The sequence below is a fragment of the Ailuropoda melanoleuca genome, chromosome 2 (assembly GCF_002007445.2).
Source record: "Ailuropoda melanoleuca isolate Jingjing chromosome 2, ASM200744v2, whole genome shotgun sequence".
Lineage (NCBI taxonomy): Eukaryota > Metazoa > Chordata > Mammalia > Carnivora > Ursidae > Ailuropoda > Ailuropoda melanoleuca.
In genome coordinates this window covers 134030999-134055858 of record NC_048219.1, presented here as the reverse complement: position 1 = coordinate 134055858, position 24860 = coordinate 134030999, and the positions used below count along the sequence as shown (strand labels likewise).

At 37.1% G+C, this 24860-nt stretch overlaps 1 long non-coding RNA gene across 2 annotated transcripts in view; it reads right to left on the bottom strand.

Annotated features, from left to right (window-relative positions):
* The window catches only part of LOC117801089, a 58704-nt gene that overhangs the window by 9720 nt on the left and 24124 nt on the right, over positions 1 to 24860 (bottom strand). The window contains exons 5-6 of one of the 2 annotated variants that reach the window (XR_004623479.1): positions 23527 to 23638; positions 3382 to 3460 (exon numbers count right to left, since the gene is read on the bottom strand). This is a non-coding gene — a long non-coding RNA (uncharacterized LOC117801089). The remainder of the gene's footprint in view (positions 1 to 3381; positions 3461 to 23526; positions 23639 to 24860) is intronic. The other variant, XR_004623480.1, reaches the window with a different exon arrangement.

Genomic DNA, 24860 nt, shown 5'->3' with positions numbered 1-24860 from the left:
CAAAACAATTCTAGCTTAATCATCCCCTTGTGATGCTGAAATATTTTCTCCCTTTTTCTTTCTCTCTTGTTTTATCTTCAGGCCTGTGAGCATAAGAGCCCAGATATCAAAGAGACCCACAGCCCCTCAAAAACTCTTTGGACTCACCTGTTTCATAGAGTTGCCAGATAAAATACAGATTTCCCAGTGAAATTTGAATTTCAGACAAACAATGAATTACTTCCCTGGATAAGTATGTCCCATGCAACAGTTGGGTTATACTTACTAAAAAAATTAAAATTAAATTCAAGAAATTTTAAAGATTTATTTATCTATTTTAGAGAGGGGGGAGGAACAGAGAAAGAGAGAGAGAATCCCAAACAGACGCCCTGTTGAGCACAGAGCCTGATGTGGGGTTCAATGCTAGGACTCTGAGATCTTGACCTGAGCTGAAATCAAGAGTTGGATGCTTTAACCGACTGAGACACACAGGCACCCCAGAAATTCAAATTTAACTGGATGCCCTGTATGTTTCTTCGCTAAATCTGGCAACCCTACTGCTTCATGAAAATTTGGGAGGAGTAAATGGAAGAAAGGAGGAGCATGCACCATGTGGGGAAAAGAGAGGAGGCCCAGGCCCAGCTAAGTTAAGAAACCAGGAAATGGCATTATGGAAAAGAGTAGCCCAAACTTTGTTCTCTTTGATAGCTCGCCATCTGAAAAACCCTCCTGTAATGAATGGGGAAATGTTCATTGAAGAGTTCACGGGGAAGAAACCCTTTGGGTGACTTCTGTTGGTGAGTTTTAGATACCTTCAAATCATCAGGAAATAATACACATTAAGAAATTCTTCTAATGTCCTCATTAACCTTAGCATTTTGAACAATTGTTAAATCTAGGTGGGAAGTATATGGATTATAATTATATATGATTTTTACTTTTCCCCCAGATTTTTGAAATTATTAATAATAAAGTTGGAAAATGAATTACTGAGATACTCCTGTTATAGCAACCAGCTGTACTATACACATGTGGGAAATGAGAGATTTAATTTTTGGTCATTTGCTCCCCTTTCACCAATCAAGAATTTTAGGCAACTCAGGGGAAATGATATAATGCAAGTATTCATTTGACAAGAGCAACTTGCTGTTAGTAAAGTTTATTGAAGAGTTTGATGGTTAAGTGTTAACTATAAAAACATATACTCCACGATCTGATTGAACACAGCATTATTTGTATGAGGGAGGAGAGAAGTAAGGAAAATAAAATCTGTTAAGCACCATCTATGCATCGCTAATCTGCTGCGTGATCTGTGAAGTCAGTTTTATCATCCCATTTTTCACCCGAGCTTAGGGCCGCTAAGGAGTGTCCTCACCTAGGGTGGTGTTGAGCTTAAAGACAGATATTCGATTCCATGGTCAATTTTTCCACTATGCTCTGCTGCCTTTTTCCAGTCACAAATTTGCGCTTGAACAATCAACCATCATCAATTTTTTTTCTTTGCAACGAGCTACCTCTCATAGAGTATATCCCTAGCCTTTGTAACCTGATCTCTAATGCCTGAAACTGGGAACAATCAAAATGAAGTGACCAATATTTCTCTGCCATTTGAAACATGAAGGATGGATGTAAACTTGTACTCGATGTTGTGACACATCCCCACTAAAGATGAGTTGAGCACCTCACAGAACTGTGAGAGGAACTTTAGAAGAGAATGGCCCTTGCCCTCAAGGAGTTTAGAATCTCAGAGAGAGAAGTGGCACAGAAGTAGAAATATGGAGTAATACAATTCAGCAGTGCAGGAGATGTCCCAAAAGAACATCTGGTAGACGGAAGAGGCAGTGAAGGCATTATGAGGTAAAGAGGGACCGTGATCTGGACTTTCAAAGATGGACAAGAGTTGGTAATGTAAATACAGGAACAAAGGTGACCAAGCTGAAAATGTGAGCAGAGACTCTGAAAGTGGTGTGCATATGGTGAGTCTTGTTAACAGGGCTTACATTATTCCAGAGTGTTCATTTATTCAGTGAGCATTTGTTGACCATTCTCTTTCTACCAGGCACTGAGTGGAGTGATAAGGAACAAAGATGACTAAGACAAAATTACAGTCCTCTAAGAAGTTATAAATTAGTGAGAGCTCATGAAACATGATCATGAAAGAAAAGGATGCTAGAAAATTATGTTGCCTATTTTTCCACTAGGTCATTTGTCCTTCTGTTTTTGATTTTTGGGAATTCTTTCTATATTTTTGACACTAACCATTGTTCATTATATGCATTGCAAATATCTTTTTCATGCTTGTAGCTTATTGTTTCTCTTTTTCTTTTTAGAGAGGGAAAGAGAGGGGTGGGGAGGGGCAGAGGGAGAGGGAGAGAAAGAATCTTAAGCAGGCTCCATGCCCAGCACGGAGCTAGACTTGGGGCTCAATCTCATGACCCTGACTGAGATCATGACCTGAGCAAAATCAAGTGTCAGCTGCTTAACCAACTGAGCCACCCAGGTGCCCGTTTCCTATTCTTTGAGTTGTGTTTTTAATGAAAAAAAAATCTCATTAAAGTAATTGAGTAAATTAGTATTTTCTTTTATGATCAGGATATTTTTTTGTATAATATTTAAGAAATCCTTCCCCACTTAAAGTCAGGAAAGGGTATTCTGTGAAATTTTTTCTGAAAACAGTAAAGTTATTAAAGTCTGCATGCATTTGAAGTTGATTTTTTTGTATGGTGTGAGACAGCAATCTATTTTCTCTTTTGTCTTCTATATGAAGAGTTCATATTTTCAATTCTATTTGCTAAATAACCACGCCTTTCTCCAGGGACCTGACACATCATCTTTACCATTTTTGAAGATCCCTCTCTTTTGGGGCTCATTTTTTTCTCTTCTATCGGCCAAGATGAGTATTCCTGCACCAATATCACACTCTCTTCACTACTATAACTTTAGAACAAGCCTTCATATATAGAAAAGAAGTCACTCCTTTTTCTTCTCCTTCAGAAATATCTTGGCAATTCTTGATTCTTTGCTTTTCTATTTAAATTTTAGATTAAACTTGTTAAGTTCCACAATACATGAAGGGGACTTTTACAGAAGGGTTGATGTGTCTGGTCAATAAACATGAAGAATAGCTCAGCATCATCAGCAATCAAGGGAATACACCTCAAAACCACAAAGAGATTCCATTTGAACCTACTGACAAAAATTCAGAAGTTTAACAATACTAAGTTTTGGAAAGGATATGATCAACAGAATCTCTTCTATACTGCCATTGGGAGTGTAAATTAGTACAACACTTCAGAAAATTTGATGGAATTGTGTAATGTTTAACATTTGCATATATCCTTTCACTTCTCTAGATCCAGGGCCCCACCTTCTCCACCCTGCCCTGTATTCTTAGAAGCTGACCTTTGTAGACTTCATCAGTGGGTCCTCCTGCATTCTGGCTTCTCCCCGGGTTCAGGCAATGAGAGGTCCTGGCAAAACACTGGAGAGAAGGGTAGAGAGTGAGGTCAGGGTTTTTAGTGACATCAGCTCCCTCTCTGCCAGGCTGTTGTTGGGCTGAAAAAGCTAGAGACCCCTGTCGGGTAATCCCATCCTGCAGCTGCAGCCGCCCCCTTCAGGCTCGAATAACCACTTTCTCCCATTGCCTCGTCAGGGATAGAGATGGTTACGGCTCCCTGCCCTTGCTGGTCCTAGAGTGCTTCATCATCCTGTAACAGGTCCTCTCCTAAACTCCCCTCAGTTACACAATTTGATCTTGTTCCTGCCCGGATCCTCACTGGTACAGCCTAAAACTCAACAATTTCACTGTCAGGCATACACCCAAGAGAAACCAGAGCAGGAATGCTTTCCAGGAGACATGTTCAAGAATGTCTGCAATACACTTTGCACACTTGGGTCATTTAAAAAAAAAAAAGTAACAACCCCAAAGCCAATTGTGATACATTTGCCCAATAAAGTATCATACAAAAGTGAAAATTAATTAACTATAACTACATGCAATAACACAAATAAGTCTTAGAAGCCAAATGTTAAGGAAAAAAAAATTGAAGCAAGCCATAGAAAGCTATATATAGCATGATAACCTTTTGATAAAGTTAAAGATGATTTATTTATTTATTACTTGTTTTTAAGTAGACTCCATGCCCAGCATGGAGCCCAATATGGGACTTCAACTCACAACCCTGAGATTAAGACCTGAGGTGAGGTCAAGAGCGGGACGCTCAATGGGCTGAGCCACCCCGGCGCCCCAAATATCTATCATTTATATGTACATATATAGTGTTAAAACTTTTAAAAAGAAAGGCATGAAAAACACCAAAATTAGAACAATGTTTATCACCAAGAGGAGGAAGAAGGGATTAGGGTAGCAAGGAACACATGGTAAATTATTGGTAATATTTTATTATTCTAGCTATGAATTGGAAGGTGGACCCTGGGGTTAAAATTAATTAATAAAACCATTAAATGAAAACAAAGTATGCTTAATTACATTTAAAAATGAGTAGCAGGTTTAGAAAATCTGGAATTCCAGGCTAAGATTTTAAAGTTCATTCTCTAAGTAATCCCCTGAAGTTTTTAAGGAGAAAGATGACACAATTATACATTTACGTTAACCTGCCAGAAGCGGACAAAAGCAGAAATTCACAAGTTAAGGATCCTTTGCCAAAATCCAAGTGTGAACTGATAGAGTTCTGGCCCTAGAGTCATGGCTGGGGCATGGGAACAGAACAGGGAGGAAAGAGAGGCAGGGCTAAGAACTGATAGTATGTTTGGTGGCAACACAGAAGGCAAAACCAGGAGAGGGCTGAACTATGGGCCAAGAGTGAATAATCCAGGATAGATTTTTCTAAAACAGAATTTTTAAATTTTAAGTACTGTCTTTTAAGGAGATATGAAGAATGTTAAACTGTTTGATATCATCTCTGTCGTAGCTACTGAATGCATCCGTGTCTTTGGCTCTTCCCCGTCCTGACTATTTACTGGAAACAATACAAGAGCAAAGCTGCAGCACTCCAAATCCTGCTGGGTTTGAGCGACCTCTGCAAGATCAGTTCTATCTATCCATCTGAGAGAGAATATCCAAGGTTCTTTCTTTCTTTTTTTGTATATTTGTTTCTATAAAAGTGGGAAGAGTATCCTTAAATGATATAAAGAGACATCCTGGCTAAAAAACTTAAAGAAACCTTATTCCAAATAATAGTGTAAGTTATCACTGCTTGAATGCCAGTCATTTCAAATTCAGAATACACTTCTATAACCAACATTTCCCTTAAAGATCTAAATGGCACGCGATCTTTTGCATTCAATAAAAATAACAAATCTTATTAGTGAATTCGATCCTGTGGGTTGAGTTGTTAATCCCGGTACTCTATTTATACAATTATTTTTCAAGTTTATTTCCTATTTTTATCTTGTCCTTCAACTGCAGGATAGTTCAGGGTTACCTATTTTTAGTGCGCTCAAGCACCACACCACGGAATCGCTTTAACACTTCACTCTATAAGCCCGGCAGTCCTGGACTGCACCTCCCTGCGTTGCAGGCTGCCTGAGATATTGTTATCAGTGTCTTCCACTTGAGACGATGAGTCCAAAGTTTCCTATTCACCTATCATAAGGAACATCCGTGTTACAAGAAGAAAAAAAGAAGGCAACAAAATATTTTGACCACCCCCATATCTTGGAAGAGACCACCCCTGTATCTTGTGTAAGAAATAAGATAAGGCATGAATACAAATGTTGAAGGTAACATGAATAACTTTAGTAACTCTGGGACTTTGGGCTCACTCTTTGTCCAGTCTTGATTTGGGGAATCCTAATTAGTGAGAATACTGTTTTATTTTTTAAGAAAAGAAAATCAGAGAAATAAGCTTGACTTCTTGAAGATGCTTTGACAGCTTTCTTTTCTTTTTAAAATCCTTGTGTAGATGAGCTGTCTGTGGAACAAGCTGACATTCATTTAAATAGGAATTTAAAATCTGCCTCAAACATCTTTGATATCTGAGTAGGGGCCAAAATGCCAAGTGCACTTAAGGGATATCTGGTTAATAGTTTTGCAGATTATCCAAGTCAGCTCACTTCTAGAAGGCTGAGCAGTGGGATGAGAAGAAAAAAAAAAAAAGGAACATGCAATTCTGCCACGGTGTCGCGGAGTGAGCGAGCAGTGGTTGGGTGAACGGGAATGTATGCTTCCTCCTTCTCCGCCATCAGGCTGTCAATGCCATCTGTTGCACAATGTGAGGAACTACTGAGCTCCTCTTCAACAAACACTGGCAGTTGGTCTTTTCATTTCTCCCCAGAAGTACTTGTCTTTATGAGGACAGAGGTCTCTGGAGCATCACAGAGTTTTGCTTTAAGGAATGTAGCAACACGAAATTAGGAATGCTTTCTTAAAACTCTAAGTGGTCATAAAGAAATGAGAAGAAAAATGGAAAAACACATTATTTCAAGGATGTCTGTCCAACACAATGTTCCTGATGTGAAATTCCACCCACTGCTCCCTTGAAAGGGTATGATTTACCCTAGAAATATCAAAGATGTGGAGACGCAGTCACCAGGGTGTGGAATATCAAAGTGAAGTGTGGTTTTACTTCGTTGCAATAGAAGAAAATGACACGTGAACACATATTCAGAGAGATAGTACATCTGTGTTATTCACACTATATTGCCCTTAGCACTTCACGTAAGTGTAAAGTTATAAAGCTGTTCAATTAGCTATTTAATGACTACTTCCTCCCTACTCACCTTTTTCTCCATGAGGACAGAACCATATCTATTATATTTACCCTTCATCTGTAGTCCATAATGCAGAATACCATCACAGCAGCTGGCACTAATCTGTCCTTACTATATGCTCTGCTAAATGCTCTATCGATATCAGTCACTTAACCTAGAACAACAATCGGTAGCAATTATTACCTCCATCTTACAAATGAGGAAACTGAGGAACAAATTCTCCAAGATCACATATCTAATAAATAGAAAACCAGAATACTAACCTAGGTACTCTGTGTCCAGAGCCTTCATTCTTCCATACTGCCTATCGTATTAGGCAAGACATACAAATATTTGTTGAAAGAATGAATGAGCAATCCAGTAAACTATTTTTTTTTTAGTTTACCTAAGTGAGAAATAGATCATTTAATTTTTTTCCTCTACTCTCTCATTAGAAATATTGATTCACCTCCCTATAAATGTTGTACGTTAAATAGTGGTAGCGGGTAGTACTGATGGCACCATACCATGACAATGGCCACGATTCAATCTCAATATAACCACTGCAGAATTTCCTCAAATCCAAAAGAGAGATCAAGGAAATTTTGGTTATTTAGATTAAATTTGCTCAAAGTTGTCTTGATTTCCATTTAAACATATTCTGCCATAAATACATATACGTACATTAAGAAAGCACAGAATCTCTCAAAGCACTTGTAAAACGGCTTACAAACTTAGAAATTCCTTTAAGTGAATTCATTTATAGAATTTAAAAATATTCATTAAGTGCCCACTCTGTAAAGTGCAATGGCTTCTAACCATTTCCCTACTTCTCCCCAAGGCCTTTATTATTCCTTCTATAGAGTAGAATAACTGAATGGTCACTTTCTTCAAATTTGTACTCACTATGTATTTTAAGCTTGGCTTGACTACTGCTTGTCTCCATTTTAATAGGTTTCCATAAGGAATAAATTTCACTGTTTCACAAATAACAGAATTCTTTAAGAATCATAAAGAATAGCAGATATGTGTATCAATAAATATTTATTTGTTCCAAAATTCTCCTTCATGATAAAATTGCAGTAACATTTCAGGAGGAGAGATTTTATTGCTTTTGCTAAAATCAATTTCATTCAGGAGTGCAAAGGTCCTGAGTAAGGCAGTGATGTCTGCGTTCTGGGCCAGAACACCAAAGAGCTGGGTCCCAGTCCCCCTAATGTCATCAGTTCACTGGGAGAGCCGATCCAAGCCACTTAACTTCTCAGAGCCTCAGTTCCTTCATTAGTAATACTAAGATTCTATTGAATGACCCTTGTCTCCTCTAGAAAACATATATTTTAATGAATTATCACACCAGTACTGTGAATTGAATAGTAACATGCTTCAAAGTAGCCATTTTGGGGGGGGCGGGGGGGGGAACCTGTCCTTTCTTGAAATCTAGATTCCATCTAAGTGGTATTGTTTCTGTATGAAGAAACAGAATGAGCTATGGTGAAGTGACTTGTGTAAATGATCTCATTCGGGAGGCACCGAGGGGACAGAGACTTGTCATTGCCAAGTAAGTCACATTTAAATTCCCTCAAGCCTTGAGAAATAATGTGAGGGAAAGAGCAAAAATAGCACAGTCATTCCTTTGGACCAAGTCGACTCCTAGGCCTCCTGAGAGCACCACAGCTGTATATTCATCTATATGCAAAGAGAAATAATAAGAATCGTCTATATTTGGCACATGGTGCTTTTCTATATACCAGTGCACTCATCTATTAATATATTTTATGCTGAGCCTTTCGGTAAGGAAAGATACACCATGCACACTGCCTCATGCATAGCTACAGACACATATTGAAGATGCTTCTTTCCCCTGAAATACAGAAAATTGCAAGAGCACACAGCCCCACGAAACCAACCAGAATGAAACTGGAGGCAGCTGTATCTGATCGAAACCGTGGAGAGAATTGAGATTGACAGAGTTTCAGGGCTAGGAGGTTAATGAGTCCGTAGTCCTGCCTCCAGGCAGAACTGTCTTGAACCATTCCAGGCAAATGACAGCTCAGCCTCTTGGAAAAAAAAAAAAAGGAAAAAGAAAGAAAGGAAAGAAAGAAAAGAAAAGAAAGAAAGAAATCTTCACAACGTGTTTCAGTAACATATTCCATTGTCTAAATGTCCTTATCCTCATAAAGTTCTGAAAGCAATCTAAGTCCACACTCTTCTCTGTTTAATCTCCATGTTGACAGATACATAGAATAATAAACTGACAGAAACGTCAAAGATGATAAGAGCCTTAGAAATGGGTCACAGGGTTGGTTATCCTCACCTTTCCAGAGACCTCAGAGGAGAAAATAATTAGCAAGTCTGTGGATTGTGGTTCTAGTCACAGTAATATTATGAGTCCAGCTATTTGTTTTTATAAATAAGACCTATTTGCCATGAATCACTAAATGAAAATTTGCCTTGTACTTTATAGCAAGGACTATAGGTCTAGTAAACGCTATCCTGAGCCGAAACATGTAATCAAAGAATAGGTTCTTATGTTAAAAAAGCAAAGGAAGTACAGAGCTACAGAGCTGATGTGCACACAGACCCATACTTCTTTTTTTTTTCTAATTCTTTTTTGTCACATTATTTCAGTTTATGGATATTTTCTTACTTATGATACTAAAAACAGATTACTGTCTTTTTTTTTTTTTTACTTCCAGGCATTATGAATGATGAATGTGTTGACAGCATTATATAGAGGAAAAGAGTAGGGTTAAGCCCAGGTTTCAAATCCCTTGTCTGCTACTCATCCGCTGCATGGTTTCAAGCAAGCTGCTTGATCTCTGAGCTATAGTACCCTCACGTATAAGGTGGGACTAATCATATTTACTTCACATCAGTCTTAGAAAACAGAATGGGATAGCACTGGTAAAAGCATCTAGGATTTAGTAGGCACTAGAATAAATGTTAGTTGACCATCATCTGATCTGTAGCACTCTGCCTTTCCATCTTCTTCTCCATTCCTATTATAAGTTCTGAGAAGTGATCGAGGGACAAACCAGCCTCCTCTGAGTGTCACTGGACTGTTTCTGCTTCCATTCGGCCTCTCTTCTCTGTTGCTGGTCCCCAAGTGAACTCAGGAGGGCATTTCCCTTAGAGACATAAAGGGGAAGAGCAAGGAAACTTTCTGATGCCAAGTTAAAACGAACGCTGGATTTTAACTTGAATTTTTAAAGGATCTGTGCATGTTACATTTGTGCTAAGAACAAGTAGATGAAATTCAAATTCTAAAACACTATATTCATTTTTAGAAAGCTGTAATAGAACTGCTTTGTCCAAAGGATAAAAAGACTGATTCAAAGATAGACTACTTTTTAGCTCAAAGGAGTGAGCAATAAAGTAACTATTATTCATTTTGAAGTAGAAATGCTAATATCTACACAATTTGAAAGAGATTTAAATAACATTATCAAAGTAATATGTTCTTATTACATAAAACAGAGATAAATGTAGAGACATTTTATAACATCACTCCTAATTTTATGATCCAGAGAAAACCACTAGCAATATTTGGATACATCTTCTCTCTTTTTCTGCACATATTCTGATGAGCAGGACTGCTTTCAAGTTCAGGTTCTGCCACTTACTAGTTGGACTTGGTCAAGTTGTTTAGTTTCTCTAAGCATTTGACACTGCATCTGAAAACCAGCATCAGCTTCAAAGAGTAATTGCGATGACTAGTGAGATAATATGTATGAAGCATGTGCATGGTACATAATAAGCACTCCATTACGTCAGCTAGTGTTATTAGGATTTTTGCTATGTCTTATATTTTAAATGGAAAAATGAGAATTCAAGGAGAGGAAACAAAGGTCACTAACAAACTATTGTGATGTGGGTTTTGGAGTCTGTGCAGTACAGAAAATCCAATTTCTCACATAACAACATAACAGACAATTCATTGAATGCTTTGCTATGTGGTTCCAGACATGATGATATTATAGCCCGTTTAATCCTCACAACAGTCCTATGAGACAGGTGGTAATATAACTATTACTATTACTATCCCCATTTTACAGATGGGCAAACTGAATCAGAGAACAGGTGAAGCAACATGCAAAGTCTCACAGCTAATTGGCAAAGCTGGCATTTGAATGCAATCAATCTAGTTCCAGAGTCCATTCTTGTAAACAAATACAGAAGAGTTTAATATTGAGCAGGTATTTTTGTAAATATTACAGTTTAAGGCAAACATTCTAAAAAAGCACATGATTTGCAACTAATTAGAAAAAGACCAGATAGATAAATACCAAGAAAAGAATTAGATGTCCTATTCTTTTAGATAGCATATTTTTCAATGTTTCCAGCTGGCCCCGTATGCCCATCCAGCAAAATTACAGGACCTCACATTCGATCCGTTTCTTCTGAACTTTGTAGGTAGCTAGAAATGGTTAGGCAGCAAGCACTGTTCTTGGAAAAATAGATTTGTATTACCCTTGGAAACAGACTGTGTTGCAAGAAAGTCTTTGGCATAAAACAAGGCTGAGTATACACTGTTGTCTCTCAGATGGTGTGGATTTGGAAACATAAGTGGACAAGCCAAACCCTTTAAGTCTTCCTTATCCTTTGAATTGAATTCCAGAATGTGTTTTTGATGTCACTATGTAGAATTTCTGCTTATCCTTATTTATTCCTGAATAATATTCCACCGAGTGGCTGTAACAATGGCTATTGAATAAAAACAAGTTTCCTCAGTCATTCCAATCTGAGTGACAGCTCTGTGCTCTCCAAGTCATCTACTCATCCCTCTTGGATAGTGGTGCAAAAAGAAAAGAAAAAGCATCCCAAAGCACAAGTATGGTCAAATGATAAAGCAAAACTGCTGTCAACTTTTGGGTAAAACTGATACATTCAGATATCACTGATGAAACTGTAAACTAGTATATACCTTTAAAAAAACAATTTGGCAACACTCACGGAGTGTACTGTAAAATGTTCATCCCATTTGGCACAGTTCCCTCTATTCCTGGGAATTTATCCTAAGGCAATAATTAAAAAGAAAAAAAACCCCATAAAAGTAGAGAGAATTCAAATGCAGTGTTAATTATAAATAACACCTAAGAAGCAAACTGATTGTTCAACAATAGACAAACAGATAAGTAAACATCCATGGAATATTTTGTTCCCTTAAATAATTATAAATATGGACTGTATGATAACACAGAAAAACAAAAAGTTGAAAAGTAGAGCACTAAGTGATCTGTATAGTTTGATTATACCATAGGATGTAAATAAATGTGCAGGTAGCAGTGAATAATGGAGGCAATGATGTGAAAATAGAAATAAGGACTGTGAGATTTTTTTCTTCTTAAATCTCTTTAAGTGTTGCTTGAGATTCGCAAAATAATTAACAAATAAGTTTGCTGAAATGGATGAAGAGGTTTCTTCGTCATCAGAAGAGCAGGTCAATTGTCCTCTTCCCACACCCAGCGACTGAAACCAACCAATCAAACACATCAAAAACTAAACTCCTTGCCTTCAAAGAGAGCTGGTATGTTTAGAGATTATATATGAAATGGCCTGTCTAATTGAGAAAAGAGATTGAGAACTTCCGGAGTAGGGTCTCAACTTCCCATAGGCACCTGGGTGGCTCAGTTGGTTAAGTGTCTGCCTTTGGCTCGGGCCATGATCCCACCATCCTGGGATTGAGCCCCATGCTGGGCTCCCTGCTGGGTGAGGAATCTGCTTCTCCCTTTCCTTCTGCCTCTCTCCCTTGTTTGTGTTCTCTCTCTCAAATAAATAAATTTAAAAATAAAAAATAAGACAAAATACGAAAGGGATTCCCATAATCATCAATGTGAATTTAAGCCAACCTTTTTAGTACCTATTCATTTTTTTCTTTATCTTCTATCTTGATATGACTATTTTACTTTTCATTTTTATTTGCTATGCATAGTTGATTCTCCAATATTCTTTTATTCACTCTCAACCTGTTTTGTGTGTCTTTTAAAGGATACCCTGGCTGACTGGCTATATGTTCATTGTTGGTAGTGAACAGCTTCACGTCTTAAATAGCCCTATATTTGGTTAAACAATTTCTCAGAAGAACTAAATGATAGTGATTCATGTCACTAAGAATATCCAATTATTCCTGTCTTTTATTTCAATTCTCTATTGCAAACAGAGGAAATGCTTTCAATTTCTTTACATTCTTTCCATATAAATAGATGCCTTGTGAGGAAATTAAAGGCTCTTTTTCACCTGTTAGTTAAATAGTTTCTGTCACTTAGGTTATATAGTTTGTTGTATGGTTGATTAGTTTATCTATTTTTCATTCATGTTGGGGTAAACTAGCTAGACCTCTACTGATTTAGTCTGTCTGCAGTGATTATACCCTGATTTTGTGTTGCTAGTGATTTATTTTCTGAGTCATCCACACCAGAAACATTTTTTTCTCCAGGTGGATCATTGCCCTAAAGCACTTTTCAACTTAGTAAATACAAGTATAAACTGGGCTTTTTATTTGTCATGAGTCTTGATTACAGGCAAGGACTCTAACATGACTCTATTTTTTGACTTAGATCTTTTAGCATTTGAAAATGCCACGTATTCATACAGAAAGTTATGCTTCTCAAATGGGAATGTAACACCATAGGGCAATTTCTCTGCTTTGATAGGTGACATATAAGTGCATTTCTGAGGTCTAACTGAACCATCACAGATGGATCCTGGAGCAGTGCCATCATGGACCACTAGCACTCAGGCTTTGTTTTACAGTAGCCACGGAGAACCTACTATGTGTTAGGCTCAATGCGGGGCCGTGGGACACAACAGGAAACAAACCTCACCCTCTCCGCATCCTGTGCCCTTCACCTGCAAAATGGGATACATAACTTATCTATGAGGACCCTTTTAAATATAAAGTCTCTACTAAAGCTAATTGTTTTTATTTCAAGAATCATAGGAGACACATTTTAGTATAAGGAAAACTTTTTTAAAAGGTAAAAATATTTTAAGTGATGCTTGGTTCAATGTTTAGAGTTAGGGTAGACATTAACTGGGGATGGTTAAGGGCACCTTTGAATATGGCTATAGATATGTATATTTATATTTTCAAATATTTGTGTATTGCACAAAAAAATTTAAATGTGGAGGCTGCCCTGTGCCCTCAGAACCTTGAGCAAGGCATTGAAACATGACCAACACAACACAATACGGCAAAGCAGAAGTTAGAGGTTTTCTCATGTAGGGTAAAATCATTGAAAAATTCAGCACATCTATTGACTATTTCTACTACCATGATACTGAGATAAAAGGACAGTCCCAGAATATTATATACAGATTTCAGAAAATCCAATCTTGAATATTCCAAATGCATAAGAGAAGTAGGTGTATTTGTACCATCTTACACAAGGAGTCATTTGTAGATTTTCTTTAAAAGGAACTCTTTAGGATCCTTCCACTAGACATTTATAACATGATCCATGTGCAAGGTTTCCATTTCTGTCCAGTTTCTCAATAACAAATCTATTGTGTAAAGCGTAGTCTACTTGCAATCTTCTTATACCATACTAAGCAAGGCTGAGTAGCCTCAAGGTCATTCAAACTGGCTGTTGGCTTCCGTAGGAAGACAGCCCCAAGCTATTTAAGGAATATCTGGCTGCCGGAGAGCTTGGAGCCAAATTTGTGGCTCATCACTAGCAAGTGTATGTTTTTTAAATATTAACCTCACTCCTGGCTCCATTTAACTTTTCTGTTCTTAATTTTCCTTTACCATGTTTAAAAATATTTATTAATTAAAAAAATTTCTAAATCTTTTTTTTTTTAAATCTGAGTCTTTTTATTTATTTTTAACTTTTCTCTAAATCTTTCTATATGAAGAAAAAAATCTAAGTAATCTGCCCTATAATGTTTTTGGTGCATATGTGGATGTAAATAAATAAATAGGGATCAAATAATTTTTGTGATTATTGGGAAATGCAAAAGACCAGAATTATGAAACAAGCCCATTGCCTTAATTTTGTTTATGCCAAAATAGAAAATAAATAACCATAAAAAAGTGTCACTTTTTAACAGACAGTAACTTGTGTTGATAAACACAAAGAGCTAGCATGGGAAAGTGACTTATTTAAATATATGCTTTATTTGAAGTAACCCTAATAGTGCTTACTTATACATTAATTTCTAAACAACATACGAGTCTGCATAAACAGACTACGACATTTTGACAACTTTACCTCAATCTTTAGAATGGTGTATCGAAGCTGATTTACAGCATGATCCTCATGAAAATACCTATGACATCTCCATTAGTACACACTGAAATGATAGTAATCAGTGAAACTTCTGAGATTTCCACATGAATCAACAGTGGTGCATTGCTTAATGTAACACGCAATTACATCATGCTTAATTTATGTGGAAATGTTTGGATATGCTTAAAATGTCTGTGGTAAATCATTTTGGGATCTTAATTGAAAATTTTTGGGTGATAAATTACTCTTAAATATTGAAATAATATTCTGATATAACTACCAATTTATTTTGAAATGTTCCAACAACCCCAAATCATTATATTATTCTCTTTATACGATCCAAAGTTGCATCCTTCAGGAATTTATTTTACTATCCTGTAGCAAATAATTCTAACATTTCTAAAATGTTTATTTCCATCCCGTATTTGGCTATCGTTTTTTAAAACCCAAAATAATTTTGATATTTTAATATTTTAATATATTAAATATCATGGTGAGCTATTAGTCTCTCCAATATGAAAAATGCTTCGAGTTAAAATTTGACACTCTTTTTACCAATAATAAGCTACTTAATTTAATATACTAAAGTAGTAATGCTCTATATCTAGACTCAATTATTTTATTATCAAGAATACTTAGGAAAGCAGTTCAATTTCACGGTAGAGACTAGTTGAAATGTCACTCTTATGATTAGTACAGGAAAAATTTTATGTGAAGTTGAGAAATAAATATTTTTAATCATAATAATATTATCTAAAAACTAATAACTTCCCAGATACAATCTCCACAACTATAAAATCCAGAAATGAGAAACTCTGGGGCTAAAATAACTACCTAATGAAACATTTAAGTCAAATAAACTCTATTTTGAAATTTTTATGTCTATTTACTTGAAATGTAATACTTCTTAGAGCAATAGTTCCTTCAAGTAATTTAACTTAATTAAAATAGATACAAATTTGTATTATTCCACTAGTTATAAGCTTACATTGATCTATGGCTTTTTGTATCATTTTCCAGAAAATGAATCAACAACAAATTAGGAGACTGTGTCTAGGAAGAATTCTTGGTCGTAAATAAACAGAAGCAAAAACAAAGCAACATGATTCAGCAAAAAGGGAACATGGGGACTAAATGGGCTTGTTATGTATTGCAGCTGAGGGATTAACTGAATTTTATGACTCCCCTCCTCCATTCCACTTTTGTTTGCCTTCAGCTTGAAACTCAGTGGGTTATGATTCTTGACCCAATATGGTGAGGGATACGAGCCCTTGGTGGACTTGCTTAAATAAGGCTGCTGTACACGGACACTTTCTTTCTACCCACAAGAGCAGCAGTAACTCTACTTTCCCTCGAGGGAACAAGCAAACACAGTAACACAGTGACAACAGAAACCATCTTTTCTCTTTTGGTCTTTGTTTTCGGTTGCTTACATAGGGTGTGAAGAACCAAATTAATTAGGTTCAGCCTTAGCTTCCAATTCAGTGGAACCCCTACTCTCATGGTGCTGTTAGAATCCAAGATCAAAAGGATAGAAAGCAAATTATTGGCGAAAGAGTCAGTATAATCCTAAGAGCCTCCATAACAATTTCGAACCCTAGGATTCCAGACTTGTATACTTTGGTCAAGGGGAAAAAAGAACTCCACGTGATGGTCATTTGTGCAGAACATAAACCATATCCTGCAGAACAGCACCTCAGACTCCCAGGGTGTTGACTCTTGGACAAAGCACATCTGAATCTTTGAGGATTCGTTCCTTCTGAGTAATGGGGCATGCAATAATACCAATGAATTCCTTGAACATTAGCCTTTTGGCTTGTTTCTTCAAAAAAATTAGTTCCTTTAAACTGAAGCAATTTTGCTTGGGATACCATGGCCTTTATAAGGCAACCAATTAATCTATGGATCATGTAATGACAAGAAAAATGACCAGGGAAACCAAAACAAACCCACACTAAATAATCTACTGCAATAAGGAAAAACTGCTGTTAACCACTCTGTATCACCCAAAAGATAATAAGTTAGTACCCCATACAGACAAACTAACACCAAATAGGCCTTTGGTTCCACTAGGTATCATGCTTTTCAGGAGTTGCTGATCAGCTACCAGTAATAGAAAATGGAGCATTCATTAAAGCTGAAGCCAGATGGCCATTGCTATACGTAATCTTCATTCCCTCCACAAGGGACACCTGGCTCATGAATCCACCGGCCTTGCTGAGAAAGGAGGTTGACCTGTATCTACTGAGTGGGTCATCTCATCCACACTAGAGGCCTTGTGGTGAACATATAACTTCCTGAGAAATATACTCAGATTCTGGGCTCACTCTGAGAGATCATATTCATTCAGCATAACCTTTCCCCTAACTCCCTCCACAACCCTCTGATCCTGCTTTTCCAACCTCCTCGCCATCCAACTAGTCCACTAGTCATTGATTTGGGTGTAGGTTCCTGTTCTGGTTATCTTTGCTGCATAAAAAAAAATTAACCCGGGGCGCCTGGGTGGCTCAGTCGTTAAGCATCTGCCTTCGGCTCAGGGTGTGATCCCGGCATTCTGGGATTGAGCCCCACATCAGGCTCTTCCACTGGGAGCCTGCTTCTTCCTCTTCCACTCCCCCTGCTTGTGTTCCCTCTTTCGCTGGCTGTCTCTCTCTCTGTCAAATAAATAAATAAATAAAATCTTTTTAAAAAATTAACCCAACATAGCAGATTACAACAATTATTTTATTATGATCATGAATTCTGCAGATAAGGAATTCAAGTGGGCCACTGGAGATGAACTTTCCCTGCTCTGTGATGTCCACTGCCTCACCTAGGAATCTTAAAGCCTGGGGATGACTTCATGGCTATGGGCTAGAGTCCATACCTGCTACCTAGACTGGGCTCACTCAGGGACTAGGACTGGGGACTGGAGCACTTACATGTGGACTGTCTTGGCGAACACACAGCATGATGCCACAAGGTAGTAAGATTTCTTTCCCAGTGATCACAGAAAATAATTTAATTGGATGTTTCACTTTTGCATACTAGTATCAGGCAGATCAAAATTCCATTCCTAAAATGACTAGGATTTTAAATTCCCTCACGCTCAACCAGGCCAGATGAAAGTGCTGGGTTTTGCCAATTTCACTGAGGTTCTGTGCTGCAACTCACTACTGGTAACAACTTCTTTTAAATTGGGGTCTTAGCTGCATAACAAAAACTGACTCTAGTTCTACTAAGCAAAAAAGGACTCCAGTGGAAGAATATGGGGTGGCTTAGATAGTCCACAGGAGGGCTGAAGAACCAGGTTCAGAAAGTGGGTCTGAATTAGGCACTAGGAAGTACATAATGTAATTAAGCTCATATTTCATGATCAGCATGGAGGGGGCATTGCCACCATCAGTGCTGCCACTGGATTTGTGCTGTCGCTGCTGACATGAACAGCCACTACCACTGTGACTTAACTGCTCTGTTGCCCCCAGAACCACCCCTAACTACCTCTGATTCAGGAACTTCCTCCATATCCAATATTCCTGCACAGACCTTCCTGCTGGCCACACCTAAGTGACATGCCCGCATCTATCTTAGCTCTTGGGGTGAGAAGAGGGGATGAACGCTCTTCCAGTTCCATTGACGGAAATGGGGCTTTGCCTCATCACATTTACACAACAGAACTCCTACCAAATAGGAAAGGGGCTTGGATTATGGACAGTCAAAAATAAAGCAAATACCCATTGAACATGATTATCTGATGATTTAATAATTAAAATGAATGGGTGAACTAACAGTAAAGTTTAATTAGTTCAAGCAATTGCTTCAATACTAAGAGCCCCCAGATTCTTGCTTTGGTAGTGGCACGTAACTGGGTAAATAATTTAACCTCTCTAGTTCTCTTTCTCATGCATAAAATGAGGGTTTGACCTATGATCGCTAATTTTCATTATAACTAACTTCTCCTTCTTTTTAAAAAATATTGTCAATGTTATTTGCAGAGGCTCATCCACATGGTGGAGCCATATGCCTGGGACTTGGAGTACCCATTGCACTAGTTTTATACTATTAAAGAAACTCTTAGTGAACCAAACTGTCTAACTTTTGAAATTACAATGGATTGTTTTTAATGTATGTGTATGAAAGATTATTGACCGAAGTTGGTTAAATTGAATGGTTATGCATCTAATTTTCCATTGTGTATGCAGAAATTTGGGGAGTTTTTAGACATGGTGTCATTTTGTTTTCTGAACTCCAACACAGCTTGATTCTCTGGAGACAGCCTATAGCCTGGAGAATGGCAAACTCAGGAAACACCCTTCCCAAGAGAGTGTGGGTTCTTGGTACAGACATATTTTCATGAAAGATTTGGTTCCAAGGTTCTCTATGAGGAAATTTGGGGACTTTCCATTTAATTCACCTCATCTGAGTCATTCTTTCAGTGTCCTCAATGTCCCCTCTGAGGATGATCCAACCTTTTAAAGACAATACAGAATCCTCTCTTTCCACTTTGGAAAAGATCACGAGTATTCTTTGGAGGAAAAGATGATGGTGCTCCAGAGTTGTGTGGCTTCCCCTTTTACAGTGTATCTGTTAAGGAGTTTCTCAAACTTATAAGGGATCCCCCTGGATGCATCTTTTGGCAGCCCAAACCAAACCAAACCAAGCCCAAATCTTCAGGAAAGATTTCATTTGCAGTGGCTCTCCCAGTCCTCCTATTTGTGAATGTCATGACACGTTCAGTCTAGATCAATGTCTTATAAATTCAGAGAAACATGTATGCCTTTTCAACAAAAAGATCATTTGCCAAAATTTTGCATACTTCGCTATGCAGTTTACTATAGGATGGATCCAAACTTCCAAACAGACAGAGAAATCAGACAATCGACTAGGCATACAGAAATGGCTATTCATCCAGGAACATGGAATTCCCATTCTTAGGAATCTATGGACTTATTTACCCAACCTGAGTCTTGTCTGTGTTAAAGGGAATTCCCAACGAGGTCCTGGATGTGACCATTGGATGTGCTCCAATCTCCTCAAGCCAACACCAGACCAAAACAGGACTTCATTCAGTGAAGCTTACAGTAGGACTGGCTCCCACAGTCTTGTTGTGGGACTGGCTCCATGGTTTCAAGGAAGTTCACAGAGCAGGAATATGCATTCAGAAGTTGCTTTTTGACCAGCTACCCTAAATTCCCATAGTATGGCAATCAATGGTGGTTGTATTTTATCATTTATCACATAGATATGACTAAAGATTACTGGTTGGTTGAAGACTTAATATGGACAGATGATGGGTAGATTTCATTAGTGACACAGAGTTGTTTGAAACATTTTAGTTTTCTCATAATGCACCAAGATTATTTAAAAAAAAATCACTGCTGAAGAGATGAGGAATAAGGATCTGCTTAATAAGCTGATGGAAGGAAAAATCAAGAAGATGGTAAATGTTTATGCTTGCATTATGTAAAAATCCTTCACATAGGGCCTGGCATAAAATGATAACAATGAACTAACATATTTGTTAACTTTATGACATGAACATATTATTGTGTCTACTTTCTAGGGAGACAAACTGAGGGATGAAAACCAAGGGAGTTACATTGTCTAGTTACATCTGGCTGGTTAGAGATGGGGTAGTTACCTACCACAGCCTATGTGCTTGGCCACACCACTGGCTGTGATGGATGCAGGCTGAATAAATACATATCTTTACAAAATAAATATATTAAACACTCATAAATGATAGAATACCTAACTTCTTCTTAGAATATTAGTTTTTAAACCTCTCCTCCATTCCTATATAATTTTATTAATTTATTTCATTAGTGTCTAAAATTCAGTTTATCAAACTGAATCAGTTTATCAGTTTATTCTGCCTTAACTTTAATAAAATCTGTTGGTTAATATAGACATGACTTGCCTTGTGATGATTTTTATACAGGTATTTACCTGTGATGTATACACTGTGTCGTTGTCTTAATTCCCAAATTTATGAATATGCAAAGAAAAACTAAAGCTCTTGTATTTTTTATTATTTATGTATTTATTTTAAAAGCTCATATTTTTAAAAAAGCTAAATGAAGTTATTGAGTGCACTGATGACCTAGGTAAATACAACAGATTTGCTGAGGGAAGTGTTTCAGTGGCCTTTACATACCAGGGATCAACTTCAATTTAGCATGGTAAACTTGTTCTAAAAATACGTGTCATTTTAAGGGGTCCTATTAACTGCTGAAGGGATAGCCTTACATGCTGTGAAAAGGACATTTCACATAGCTTCCTTTAGCCATTCATCACTATTCTCTGTTCCTTTTTGGGATTTCTAAGGATTTTTATTTCTCATTACATGTCCAAATCAACTTCACTGTTTTCCTTATAAAGAATTTTCCAGAGAAGTATACAGGAGTCAATAAAAGCAATAAAATATTTTAGATTACTTTTCTAGATTGTTCAACTGTTACACATGTCCTAAAAATAACTGTTTTTGTGGGACTGGTAATTAACATGATCATCTGTATAGGAAATGGCTTGTTTTATTCACTTCTAAATTATGTCATTATATAGGCATCCATTGGTTTGGGAATGAATACTTTCAAATTACGTTGATCAAAAGGTCTTTATCAAATAAGAGGAGACTTATTTGAGTCATGAAATCAGGGACTGGCAAACTTTTCTGTACATGGCCAGAGAGTAAGTCCTTCAGTCTTTCCCCGCCATATGGTCTCTGTGGCATCCACTCAGCTCTGCTGTTAGAGCACGAAAGCAGCCACAGACAACACAGAAACAAATAACGTGGCTATTTTCCTAAAAGACTTTATGATCACTGAATCTTAAATTCCATTTAATGTTTCTGTGTCATGAAATGTTATTCTTGTGATTTTTTTTCAACCCTATAAAAATATGAAAGCATTCTTAATTGGTGGGACTGCCAGCTACAGTTTGCTGACCACTGCAGTGAACTGTTGAAATCAGATGTAGGTTAAACAACAAAAATTCACCAATGGAATGATTTCTAAAATGTTGATGATAACGATAGAAAGACAGTAGCATTTTAATCATTCTAATTTACTTCTACTTTTTATCTCTCCTGGGAATTTTTATCTTGAACGGATAATTCACTTTTCTTTTGTTACTCCTTCTGCACTTACAATGCATTCCAAATCCAGTATCTTTTGTTCCTGTCAACCAACCATTTGCCCTACTCCTGTATTACTCAAACCTTGCTTTGATTTGCTCTATCCTTGTTATTTACACCAGAGAAATAAACGATAACAGATATTATTTATACAGAGAGATACATGAAAACAAAGAATAGGTTAGTTTCTTCTTTATTCTTGTCCTGATGAAAGGCATTGTTTTCTATGTTTTTATGTTTAAGGTTTTTATAAATGCAAGTTGTGTTCCTCTGTCCTTTCATCAATATAAAATGTTCTTTTCTCACCTTTCCTTTTACTTACAGATTATCTTTAAAATATGGCTACGTACTCGTTAAGTTTGGCTGTTCTAATAATAATTTAATCTAAAATGGAGATTAATGGCTGTTTATTATTGGCTCTGAACATTGGCCCTAGTGAATCTGGACAGAGTTTGGAAGATCAGAATCAACAGTACAGGCAGGACTATAAGTTGGGCAAAGACCTGAAATATGAACACACAAGGATAATTGTTTTAAAGATAAGGAGGCAGAGATATAATATTGAATGAGTGTTCAAAGCTTGGCTCTACAGCCAAGGAAAAAGGACACGCACATCACAAAAATAAGTGACAAAAGTTCTCAAAGTTCGAAAATGTCTTTTCAAAGATGAACTAGACCACTAGACACAGCTAAAGAATACTAATTAGTTGACATTTTAATACAGATTATGGGTAAGGTTTGTAAGCAACAGAATGTTTGAAAGATGTCAGTTTTATCATAAAATTACCAGTATTACAAAAATTTGCAGAAGAGAAGAGACCACTAAATATGAACAAGTTAACGAGCTAATAGGTAGGTTTGGCAGCTGATAATAGGGATCCTGAGCTGGAGAGGCCAGGATTCAAAGATATGAGAATGGTAGGCATTGCAGGGAGCAATGCCCATGTGTAGATAGTAGTATAAAAAGCAGGATAATCAGAGAAATGGATCAAAGAAGATACTCACAACCTAGAATCTGAATTATCAAGAATTGACTGACACTTGCAGCAAAATTACCTGAATTTTGAGTTTTTGTCAACATTGAGAAAACACGGTCATAGATGAGATTCTTCTGCTGGGGAATTAGAATTGGCAGAAAAATAAAAGACAGAGACAGAGAGCTGTACTATAAGTAACATAAGAATGAAGTAACACCATAGTTAGATGACATAGTATTTTTTATAAAGTGAAGCCTAGGTCTTTCAATTTCTTCATTTAAATTATGCCACTATTCAAATTAATTTTGTGTCATCAGTTAAAGATTAGTTGATATTTACTTTAGTCATTTCAATTACAAATGTGGTCATAGGAAATGCATATTTGATTGTATATGTCCTAAAATCTGGTACTCATGATGTATTTGGAGAAGCCCATTTGGTCACATACTTGGTCTCACATCTTACTGATCCACCACTGAATCCTACCATAGCCCATGAACATCTCTCTACTTACTTATTTCTTTCCTTCCCCATTGACTCAACTTAGCTCAGGTCTTCAGCTTGGTTTAACGTGGGTTACTGAAATGTCTTCTCAAATTCTATCTTCATACTTGAGCCAGAATGATCTTCACCAAAAAAAAAAAAAAAAAAAAAAAAAAAAAAAAAAAAAATTACATCATGCCCCATCCCATTGCCTTTAGGAGCCCAGTTCCATTACTGCCCAGTTGGGCAACTTTAATGATGTACTTCTACTCTCTGTGCTTCAGTTTCATTACCTATAAAATCACCAGCTGTGAAGACTAAGTGAGATAAGTTTAGAGCAATATGCACCCATATAAGCACTAGGAAAGCATTATATATTACTCTTATTTAGAATAACATCCAAATTCCTTTGTATGGTATTCAGCACCCCTCATGCTCTTGCCCTTGCTTTCCTGACATTAACCCCCATCATTCCACAAACCATTCCCTCCCTTGCACCAGTAACACTCCGCTCCAGCCATACTGAACTACTTATAGCTATCTCCAACCTTCCATTCTTTCTCTTGGATCAGGGTCTTTGCACACACAGCTGTCCTTCTGTCTGCTAAGTCCCACCCCACATAATTTGCCTGATTAAATTCCATTCTTCTTTGGGACTTAGCTCCATGGTCATCTCCTTTGCAAAGGCTTTTCTGGTCTCCCAAGCCTGGACCAGGTGCTCCTTCTGCCTAGATGCCCCACAGTTAACTGTGTTTACAGCTGCCTTCATAAAGTCACTGTAGCTGCTTGCTTCTTTGGCTAGCTCCCTTCCTTAGTCCACAAAATTCGTGGAGGCAGAATTCCGAGGGCAGAGCCTGTGACGGTGCCTGGCACATACAGCACATGCAACAAATAATTTGTTGCCTTTGTTACTGAATCTACCACTTATGGCGTAATACGGTTGTTATTTCAAAAGTGAAACAAAGCAATACAAAACATATTGGTGGCAATTACATAATCATCCTATTTGTTTCCTTCCCAAAATATTCAGACACACTGGAAATACATAAGTAAATGTGGCATTTGGAGTATAAATATGTCTCATTCAAAACGGAAGCTTGAAACCATTATATGCATGTTTAAAATGTACTGTAAAAATATGCTTAATGTTACAAGCTACAAATAATTGCACCAGGTAGAAAAAAAATCAAATTGGCAATTAACTAATTTTATTTACATTTATAATTATTTCTTAGGTTTTTTTTAAATTTTTTTTTTATTTTAGTTCGGGCTTCTCTCTTAACTCTGAGATGAACATGATGTTCCCTGAGCTTGACTTACTGGACTGTAACCCAGGACCGCCTGAATGGAAGCACATGGGGGAAA